A 10,990-nucleotide genomic window follows, 5' to 3' on the forward strand; every position below is an offset into this window, starting at 1 on the left:
TGTGTGTGTGGTGTGTTTGTGTGTGCATGTGTGTGGTGTGTGTGCATATGTGTGTCTGTGTGATGTGTGTTTGTGTGTGTTTGCCTGTGTGTGGCGGTGCATGTGTGTGGTGTGTGTGTGCATGTGTGTGTGTGGTGAGTGCGAGTGTCTTTGGGAGGTGCTGGGATTGTGGGGATGCAGCGAGTTGCCATTCTGACTCTCCTTTGAGGGCCCCTCATCTCCACAGGCCTTAGAGTGCTTCACTACATTTATCTCACCTCCCTATATCTAGCAAGGGGCCCCAAAGAGGAAGAGTTAGGGTGGGAGGTGGCGAATGGGTGTCACCCACTCTGGCTGTTTCTCTGGCTTCTCAGGGCCACGTGCTTCCTCTCCAGCCCAAGAACGCGACTGTCCTTCATCACCTACTGCACGGAGGGCGGCATCATCCTGCAGCTCACATTCACACTAGGCAGGGGAGTGCTGTTTTGGGTCCCCAAGGGAGGCCTGAGGGGCTGGGCCAGAGGGAACTCCAGGGAGCTGAGGGGCGCCCTGCGACCTTGGTTGGGAGCCTGACAGCACACGTGGCAGGGTGGTCAGGACACCACTCAGTGCCCACCCTGATCTCAACAACTATTTCCCTGAACCCTCCGGCCCCTGGCTGCATTGTTACTGCAGGCCCTTGTGCTCCCAAAGTTCTCGGCCTCCCTGACCTTCTCCCTCCCCTGCCCTCTCTCTGCCCTGCCTCCTTCTCTGGGGAGTGGCTGTGAGGATTCCTGGGGTGCAGAGGCTGGCGGGGCAGGTGTATGTGTCCTGTGAACACCTGCCTATGCTGGCAACTGCTCTCTCTGTGTCTTTCTCTGCCCTGGCCAGTGCGGGAGGGAGACAGGGTCAGAGCTACAGGGAGTGCTGAGGCTTTAGCGCGGGGAAGTTGGTGGGCCCAGACATGGGAGCCCCTGGGTGGAGTCCTGAGTTCCAGGTCAGGCTGGGAAGCTGGAGGGAGGCAGGAGGAACAAGTGTCCATGGTGCTGGAGGTGGCGCAGCCCTAGGGCACTGCAGAACTCCTGATGGGCGGGGAGGTGAGAGCACTTCCCATGCAGATGCCTGGAACTGAGCCCAGAGGGAACGAAGCACAGAGGAGAGGTGAGGACACTGAGGACGGGAGGGGGCCTGGGCGCCTCTTGCAGCTTTGATGAGGAGCAGGGAGGAGGCTTCCCCTCTGTGGGAGACGGGGAGGCTTGGGTGTGTGCCTCCTGTGCTGTGGGTTTGGGAGAGAGACTGAAGTGAGTATGAAGGGGAAGAAAGCAAGTCTATGGGGGAGGACTCTGGTGGGAGATGCGGAGGGGCAGTGGGGGCAAGGCCCTTCAAAGTCTGAGTGAGGAAGAGTGGGTGGCTGCCTCTCCTCTGACCTCCCTGTTCCTGAAGGTCCTCCCCTAAAACTGAATTCCCAGAGGCTGCTGTGAGGAAGCGGCTGTGTCTCGACCAATGTCTGTGTGTCATTGGGCCACATCTTCACCTGGTGTCACTGAGGGTTCAAGAGGAGGCGGCTGGGCCTTGAGTACTCAAGGGCCCTGTCCCTACCATGCCTGAAGCAAGGAGTCCAGGAAAGGTCTCACTTAGCCCTTGCACAGGGTGGGGTCAGCGTGATGTTTCTGCCCTGAAATCTGTGGTGCTCCCTCAGGCCCCAGGAGTGCAGGCCGTGCACTCAGCCAGGCCCTCCCTGATGTAAGTTGTAAGCGGAGCCACAAGGCTACCTAAAGACACCCTGTCTTGTGCCTGAGCTGGGCACCCAGGCCTGGATGCCTCCTTCAGGGCTGCTGAACACTCGGGGTCTCTCCTTCTTGTCTTTCTGTGTGCCTGTGGCAGGCAGGACACCCACAGGGGCAGGGCCAGGACTCGGGTGTGGCAGGTGAGTCACCTAGGACCCTGCTCAGGGGAATCCATCTCAGAAGCCCTGTTTTAACTGTGATTCCAGAGACCTACAGGTGATTCCTCATCTCCTGCTCTTCCTGAACCAGTAAGGACCACAGGGCACCCACCCTGAGGCTCAGGGAGTGTGTCCTTCCACCCCTGTGGCTCCCACCCTGAGTCAAACACCACAGGGGACACAGGGCCGGTGGGGCTGGCCCCAGGAGCCAGCCGGGATTCCCGCAGGTCTGCAGCTGCCAAGGGCATTGGCCTCCACCCCTGCCTCCTGGCCCAGGCCCCGCTCATTCCAATCCCTGCGGATGCCTGGGGTGCCCCTGGTCCATGTACCCAAAGAAAGCTTCCTGTGAACCCTGCTTCCTGCCTTCCTGCAGCGTCACACCTTCAAGGCGGGCTGTGGGTGAAGCTGGCCCGCTGACATGCTTTCTGAGGCTTTCAAGTATTTTCAAAAATGGGGGCCCACAGTGAAAAGCCTGAACATTCACAGGCACGGTGGCTTATGCCTGTAATCCCAGCACACTGGGAGGCTGAGGTGGGAGGACCACTTTAGCCCAGGAATTAACCAGCCTGGACAATATAATGAGACCCTGTCTCTATGAAAATTTTTAAAATTTAGCTACAGTGAGCCATGATCATGCCAGTGCATGCTGGCCTGGGCAACAGAGTGAGACCCTGTCTCAAAGGACAAAAAAAGCAAGAAAACTTGAACATTCTTTCTAAAAATGCAAATGTCTAGATTTTTTGTAAAATGGGAATGGCAGGAATAGTGGGTTTGTGTCCCTCCATGTCAGCCCCTGACTGGGGCCTGAGGCTCCACCCTCCTCACATGGGGAGCTCCAGGGCCCACCTTCATTCCAAGGCTTTCCAACTGCCGACCTCAGCTGGCTTGTCCTGGCCTGTTCCTCCTCATGGTATCTCCTGTTTGGCCTCTGAGGTCACCTGTCCAATGGCCATGACGCTTCCTTAGGAAGAACCTTGTGGGGGCACTGAGGCTGTGAGAGAGACAACAGGAAAGGCCAGCTTGGTGCCCTGTGCTGAACTCCCAGGCCTGGGCCCCCTCAGCGCAAGCATTGGGTCCTCTCCCACTGCGGAGGCCAACAGCAGCTGCTTCCAAATCTGATGCTCCCGGGCTGCACTCTCAATATCTTCCCTGCTCAGGCTTCCAAAGCGCCCTAACCAGCCGGACACTGGAAGGTACATCTGAGCTTGGGTAGTGCACACCTTGGCCAACCCAACTCTGCCACCCTGAGCAGGGCTGGGGACTGCTCTGGACCTTCATGGAACGAGTGGTTCCAAGATACGTTCTGCCTCCCTCCCTGGCCTCCTTCCTGGGCTCCCTAGAACCCTCCTGGCTTCTCAGTGGCAGCCTGCTGAGAGGGCATATTCTGTTGTATTTGGGGTCAAGTTTCTGCCTTGGGCTTTCCCTGCTGTGACTGTCACCCTCCATGTGGGGCAGCTTTGCACAAGTTGGCCAACAGCTGACAGGTCAGGGCTGTGACTGCCAGGCCACACGGGCAGAGCCAGAGGGCCGAGCTGGTGGGCAGAGGGCACCTGTCGCCTCAACTCAGCTGCCTCCAGCTGAGGAGTGACGACTCACATCCTCACCTGGGGTTGACAGGGCTGCTCAGCCGCTACAGCCTGTGCATGTCCAGGGGACATCATCAGAGGAGCACAGCTGTCACAACTGCTGCACGGCTGAGCGGCTTTAAATCAGGAGCAGCAGAAAGAGACCCCGAGGGGGAGGGGAGCTCTCTCTACTCCACCCCCACCCTCAGCTCTGCACTGGGGAGAGGCAGAGTTGGGGACAGAGCCCAGGACCAATCATGGAAGTGTCAGCACAGCTCCTATTTCTGGGACCTACCAGCTCCCAGCCCGTGCCAGTCCCTGCACAGCCCAGTGCCCTGGGACTCAAGACAGGCCTGACTGCGTCCTTTCTGTTCATAGGAGCACTGCAGGAGCTTGCCGACACTGGACAATTTGCTCCTGGTCGTGTGCCCACGGGGAGCAGAGCTCAGACATGGATGGTGTGTCTGTCCCCACAGCCTAGTGCCAGGGCACCCTGCAGTGAGGAACAGGGAGGCCAGAGCCCAGCTGCTGCTCTGGGGCCAGTGGCACCCAGCCTCGTGCTGTCCCCATGGAGGGAGGATGCCCAGGGCTCCCCTCCTCTCCAGCAGCTGCAGTTGTGTAAATGCCAGCCGTGCAGAGTCCCAGCACTCACAGGCCGAGGTCAGGACAGACAGGGGTCATCACAGAGGACCACACGAGGCTGTCACCACCTGTGCCAGGACCCTGGATGGCAAGAGGGCATCCTCACCATGTTCCAGACAGCAGGGACGGATGCTGGGATTGATCCTGTGGGATTGAGGTGAGCCGAGGGTGTTTGTGTGGATACCTTTGTCGGGCTATGGAGGTTTCCTTCTGCTCCCAGGGTGCTGTGGGATGTTGATGCCCCCACTTCTTGTTCTTCATCCCCTGAGATAACCGCTTGGTGCCTGGTTCCTGTTTCCCATTTTGCTGATGTGGTAAATTACACAGGTATTTCAGCTCTTGCACCCTCCTGGTCTTCCTGGGAGGAGCCCTGGCTTTTCCTGGCCTGTGGACCGAGTTAGCTGCTGCTCCATGCCACTTGCTAGTGTTTCCCTGAGAGCCTCTCACACGTCTTTTCTTGCTTCAGAGTTAAACTTATTGTTGTGAGGTAACAACACACTAATTGTACACAGGTACTCACACCACCACCCCTGCATATTCCCCACACACAAATAGACACATTCACATCCATGGGGCCACACATCCACACCCACCCACCCATGCACACTGCACCACAAACACAACCCACCCCATACCACACACATCACACCACACACCCAAAGCACACACACCCACACACCACACACATAAATAGCAAACACACACGCACCAAAAATACCAAAGACACACCACACATCTCATACACACACCACACACATCACACATCATACACGCACCACACAAAGAGCACAAATTCCCCGCTCTGCCACACAACACACACACCCAGCACGCACCCAACACGATACACAGCACGCACACATCACACACACATACCATACACACTATACTCCAAACACATACACATACCCACACACCATAGACACATATACTTGATACACACAGAACACAACACACACAACACACCACAAGATACGTATACACAGTGACACTGCCACACACACCACATATCACATACACAGCAAATACACACACATTGCACATAGCCCTATACATGTACACAAGCACCACACTCACCACACACTATACACACATACCACATGCACATTACCTATCACACGCACCCACTACACACACACACACGCAATGCCACACACATACCACACATCAAACACCCACACATCACACATGACCCTCTACACACACAACCACCACACACACTACAAACCATGTGCACATATGACACACATACCACTTATCACACACCCCAACACACACATTACCACAAACACACATTACACAAAAATAGCACACACACAGTACACCACACACCACAGAAAAGCACACACTAGACATGAAACACACACACATTGACACACACACCACACGACAAATACACCAAACTCACATACTGCACACCCCTATGCACACACACAGACATCTAACCATACTACATACATGTCACATACACCACACACACACATCATACGCAGCACATGCACACCATCACAACACACACATACTTCACACCACAAACGCACACTACTTACACATGTGCCACACCACACAGAAAATACACACACATATGCCCACCACATACTACACACATATAGTTCACATACACCCACACACCACAAAAACACATACACCACATACACAGGCAACACACACAAACCACACCCTTTTCCTCACCGCCAGACACAGACACAGACGTTTCTGCCCTCAGCAGGGCCTCCTCAGCTCTCACCTCCTGCACACATGGTGGGGGATCCACAGACCTAACTGCAGTGCAGGCCTTTGACGTGAGCTGGAACACAGGAGGGGTGGAGCAGGGCAGGGAGAGTGAGCCTCTTGCCATAGGAGCCGGGTGCCTCAGCCCCTCACCATCAGCCCACTCCTGGCATCAGTGGTGTTTCTCAGGGCCTTGAAGCCATTTTCCACCACAAACAAATGGTCCGGGCTATCTGCAATTGCTGTTATCTAAGAGATGGGAGGTGCCTTGGACTCTCGGCCGGGGGTGAGGATGCAGCAGATCCCAGGGTCAGGGAACAATGTCTGTCTGCTTTGGGGGCAGCAGAATGTCAGGCTCTGAGGGTCACAAGCTTCTCCAGCCAGCAGCCCACTCTTGGGGAGCAGGGGAGCTCTTCAGCCCTCCCCTCTGGTGTGGTGGTATTTATACAACCTGCTGTCAATCACTTCTGTAGTGGCCATGGGTTGGCCCAAGTCACTTGTAGCAGGTTAGGTGATGGGGTGGCCCCCGGAAAGCTGCTTGGGGTGCCTTTGCCCAGTAGGCTCCAGAGTGACGCCTGCCACCTGTTCTGAGTCACCTGCTCCTACTCACATTGGCTCATACCCATGATGTAAATGGTGGCCCCCAGGCTGAGATTATCAGCCCAGGAGAAAGAAGGTGCTGCGTAGAAATCACCCAGGGACTCTGGTATTCCCCCTACATGACCACCATGGGGACAGCAGGTGCTTACATCCAGAGTTGAAATATTCCATCTTCTGAATTGCCTGCAAGGGAACAAAGAAATATTGAGCCTGGACAGTGAGGTGACCCAAGCAATGTTCTAGGAACTTAAGAAACTTGAATACATTATCTGTGCTCTAGTGGTCTGTGCCCTTTCAAATCCTCTCAGCATGAACGTTTCTCCTGCTGGCAAATGTACAAAGAGCCCTACATATTTCTTTTTGAAAAAAAAAAAAAAGAAATACAAAGAGGGTTGACTGTTAAAAATCAGCTCCCAAGTTCTCCAGGAGCCACTGTTCATCGTGCAGGGCTTCCTGGATGGAGGAGGGGACCAGGCAAGGTCTCTGTCCTGCTCATTCCTCACTGTGACATTGATCAGAGATTTCACAGCCTTCTGAGCTCATCCCAGTCTCAGGAAACACAGGCCTGAGTGACCTCACCAAAGGTCCCACCTGGACCATTGATGGTGAGAGGGGAAGCTTCCCATGGATGTGCAAAGGGAACTCAGGCCCTCCCAGTGGACCGGCATTCCTAGTCCTAAGCCTAACTGCAACACAGGGATGTGCAGCTGAGGTCAGAGACTGGCAATAGGACAGGACTTCAATAGGACAACCCTAGCCCTGTGGGCTCTCTTCTATTGGGCCCTCTATCCTTCAACAGGCAAGGCTGAGTTCAGGAAAACCCAACCCTCACAGTCCCATACCCCTGACCCTGACTCAGTCTCCCTTTATCTCTTTACCCTGCTATAGGAAGCAGCAAACCACTCAATTAGAGTGCCAGGGCTCCCTGACTTCCTGTGCCCCTGAAACAAAGACCAAAGGACTTTGTTCCTTACTTCTCTCCTTATTGCTTATATTTGTGATTGGGTTGTTTTATCTAATGATTTTCCTTTCTCTTTCTCCGTTGTGTATAAGTTATACCAGTGAGTTTTATAGTTTTGCATTTTTTCATCATGGTGGTTATTATCTGTTCATTTCCAGATGTAAGACTTCCCTGAGCATTTCTTAGAAGTCAGGTGTAGTTGTGATAAATGTCTAGTTTTTGCTTGTCTGTGAAAGATTTTATTTCTCCTTCATTCATCAAGAGTAACTTTGCTGGGTATAATATTCTTGGTCGTTAGTGGTTTTCTTTCAGTACTTTGAATTTATCATCCCACTCTCTCCTGGCCTCTAAGGTTTCTGCTGAGAAATCTACTGTTAGTCTAATGGGTATTTCCTTGTATATAACTTGACTCTTTTCTCTTGCTGCTTTTAGAATTCTTTCTTTGTCTTTACTATTGACATTTTGACAGTAATGTGCCTTGGAGAGGATCTGTTTGAGTCAAATCTGTTTGGGGTTCTTTGAACTTCCTGGACCTGGATATATCTTTCTCCTAAGACTTGAGAAGCCTTCTAATATTATTTCACTAAATGTATTTCCTCATCTTTCCCCTTCTGCTTTTCTTCTGGAATTCTCATAATATTAATATTTGTTCACTTAATGGTGTCCTATACATCCTGTAGATCTTTGTCAATCTCTTTTATTCTTTGTTGTGTGTGTCCTATGGATCTATAACAGTACTATTTGTCAGTGTATTAGGCCATTCTTGCATTGCCATAAAGGAATGTCTGAGACAGGGTAATTTATAGAGAAAAGAAGGTTAGTTGACTCGTGGTTCTGTAGCCTTTAGAGGAAGCATGGTGCTGATGTCTACCCAGTTTCTGTGGAGACTTCAGGAAGCTTCCATTCATGGCAGAAGATGAAGGGGAAGGAGGCATGTCACATGACACAAGCAGGAACAAGAGAGAGACAGCAAGGTGACACACACTTTTAAACAGACAGATCTTGTGAGAAGTCACCACTATTGCGAGGACAACGCCAAGAGGATGGTACTAAACCATTCATGAGAAATCCACTCCCATGATCCAATCACCTCCTACCAGGCCTCACCTCCAATACTGGAGATTCCAATTTACCATGAGATTTGTGTGGGGACACATATCCAAACTACATCAGTTGGTTAAAAAATAAAGTATATAGTACAGTGTCTATAAAAAAGACTGGAATGGGGAGCCAAGTCAAAAAACAGGACTTGTATAGATGATGTTGTCCCAAATCTGGAAGGGCCCCCAGGACTGAGGTGGGTCCTGAGGTGTTGGGACCACAGGGCTGCTGGTGCATGCTGCTCTGCACATTTATAAGATGAATCTATCCTGTACTAGATTTGAAGGGGGATGCTCTACCTGGCTCTGGGGAAATATCTCTAAATGGATGGCATTATATGAAATTTTTTTCCCCCAAGTGCTGGTTCCAAACTTGTCCACATCATTAAGGTGACTAATGTACTGGATAAGTGTGATGATGAGACTTGATGGCAAGGACCTTGTTTTCCACCCAATACAGGCTGCAGGGCAAACCATTTACATAACATAAAAGAGGTTTCTAGGAAAGACAGTATCAAAAAGGGTAGAGGAAGGGGAGACAGATGGTTCCAGATACACCAGCTACCCATCTCCAGAGGTCACCCTACTGAGTTCACACCCTTTAAAAATGATTCCCCACTGCCTGCAGGATCCAGTCCCCATACCCAGCCAGGAAGCAGGAGGGGGCTTCAGCACAGGGATGAAGAGCGTGCTTGAGTGGCCACTGTTGAAGGGGAAAAGATCCCAGAGTTCTTGCCTGGCTCTGCCCTCCTCCTCCTTGGTCTTGGCTCTGTCTGTGGTCAGATCTTTTTCTTTCTTCTGGGAGTGTCAGGCTCCTATGCAGCCTCAGTGGGCATCTGGGGAAGACAGGCCTGTGTCTCCCTGGAGTGTGGGGCACAGAGAAGCCAAAACACAGGCTCCAGGGGGAGGAAGTCACCTGCCAGCGGCCTGCACTGCCTTGCAACACATGGCCCTCATCCCATCCCCACCAGGGCCCAGAAAGGCCTCACTGCAGCCCCGAGTGACCAAGGGATGCCCACTATGGGTCCTGGGCTGCTTTCTGGCCTATTCTTGCCTTCCTATTCTCTATTCCCTGGTCTCAGGCACCTTCCCCCAATGAGCAGGGCATGGTCCTCTCACCTGCCTTACCCTTGTGTGCCCCCCTAAAGCAGGGCTCCTTTCCCATTCCATCAGCTCCTGCCTAGGCTCCATTCCCACCTCACCTTTCAATTCAAGACCTGTACTCAGCCAGCACATGTCCCTCTAACTTTTGTACTTTTCCTCTAAAACTGTCCCTGGCTTCTCCTCCTCCCACACCAAAAATACTCTTATTTCCAGATTCCAAACTCTCTGTGGCCCACAGTGGCCATCCCCTAACCCATAAGGCTGCCAGGACCCCTCCCCCAGGAGGAGACTAAGTCTTATCTGGGTGTGTTTCTAGGGACAGAGCTGAGGTGAGCTGAAGTGTCCTGATGCCTTCTGGAGGCAGTGTCTAAACTGCATTGCTTCCTCATGACCACATTGCTTTTCAGGGCAGTCAGGATACTTTGTGCAACCTCATTCACTGAGCTGCAACCAGGTGCCATTGATGTGTTCCCAGTGTAGGGGCTGGGTGAGCTGGGGCACAGGGACCTTCCCAGTGGGCTGAAGGCCACAGCTTTTGCCCTTGACAATTGCCTTCTGGGATCATGGAACAGAGAGCCATGTCAGGCATCTGCTGAGGAGGGCAGCACAAGGCACACTGAAATGGTGCCCATGGGGCCCCAGACTGTGTCTGGACCTGGAACCCATGCACTTCCTTTGCAGGTCACTTGAGGCCAGGAATGCTGCTGGGTGTGTTTGACAAGGTAGTGTGGGCAACCCTGACTTGTTCTAATAGGGAATAAAGATACCCTCCTTGGTCGTCACCTTGGAACCATCAGAAAGCAAATTGTTAAGATTGCCCTCCTCCTTGTAACATAATGAGGACTAATACATATTGAGTCTTTCTGTGGGCCAGTTGCTAGACTAAGAACTTTCCATGTTTTCACTATTTTAATCCTCCCAGTAACTGTACAAGTAAGTGCTCCTATTATCACAGTTTACTGAAGAAAACTGAAGCACAGAGAATTTGAGTTACTTGTTCCAGGTTACAAAGCATGAGAATCATAAAGCTGGATGTGAACTGGGCCTGACTCCTGCTCTTCACACTGCCCTGCCCCGCTTTGGACCAGCATTCAAGACCTGGTGATGGTTACTTCCAAACCACCAGAGAGCTTCCTTGCTCAGCCCCTGGGGCCCTGGAGAACCCTGCTCCTGGGTTTGCCTGGAACTCATCTTCCTGTGCTTCCCATGGTCAGATCCTTGGCCCAGACTAAGCCAGGAGCCTGAAGGACAATCTGATCCCCAGGGTCTGTGGTGAGGGCTGGACACATTCCCTGGATCAGCCCAATAAAGAACAGAGGAGAGCACTAACCAGGAAGGAAGGCCCTCCTTGGGCCTAGGTAGGGTGCCGCCCCTGGAGTGTGAAGAA

The sequence above is a fragment of the Piliocolobus tephrosceles genome, chromosome 9 (genome assembly GCF_002776525.5).
Source record: "Piliocolobus tephrosceles isolate RC106 chromosome 9, ASM277652v3, whole genome shotgun sequence".
Lineage (NCBI taxonomy): Eukaryota > Metazoa > Chordata > Mammalia > Primates > Cercopithecidae > Piliocolobus > Piliocolobus tephrosceles.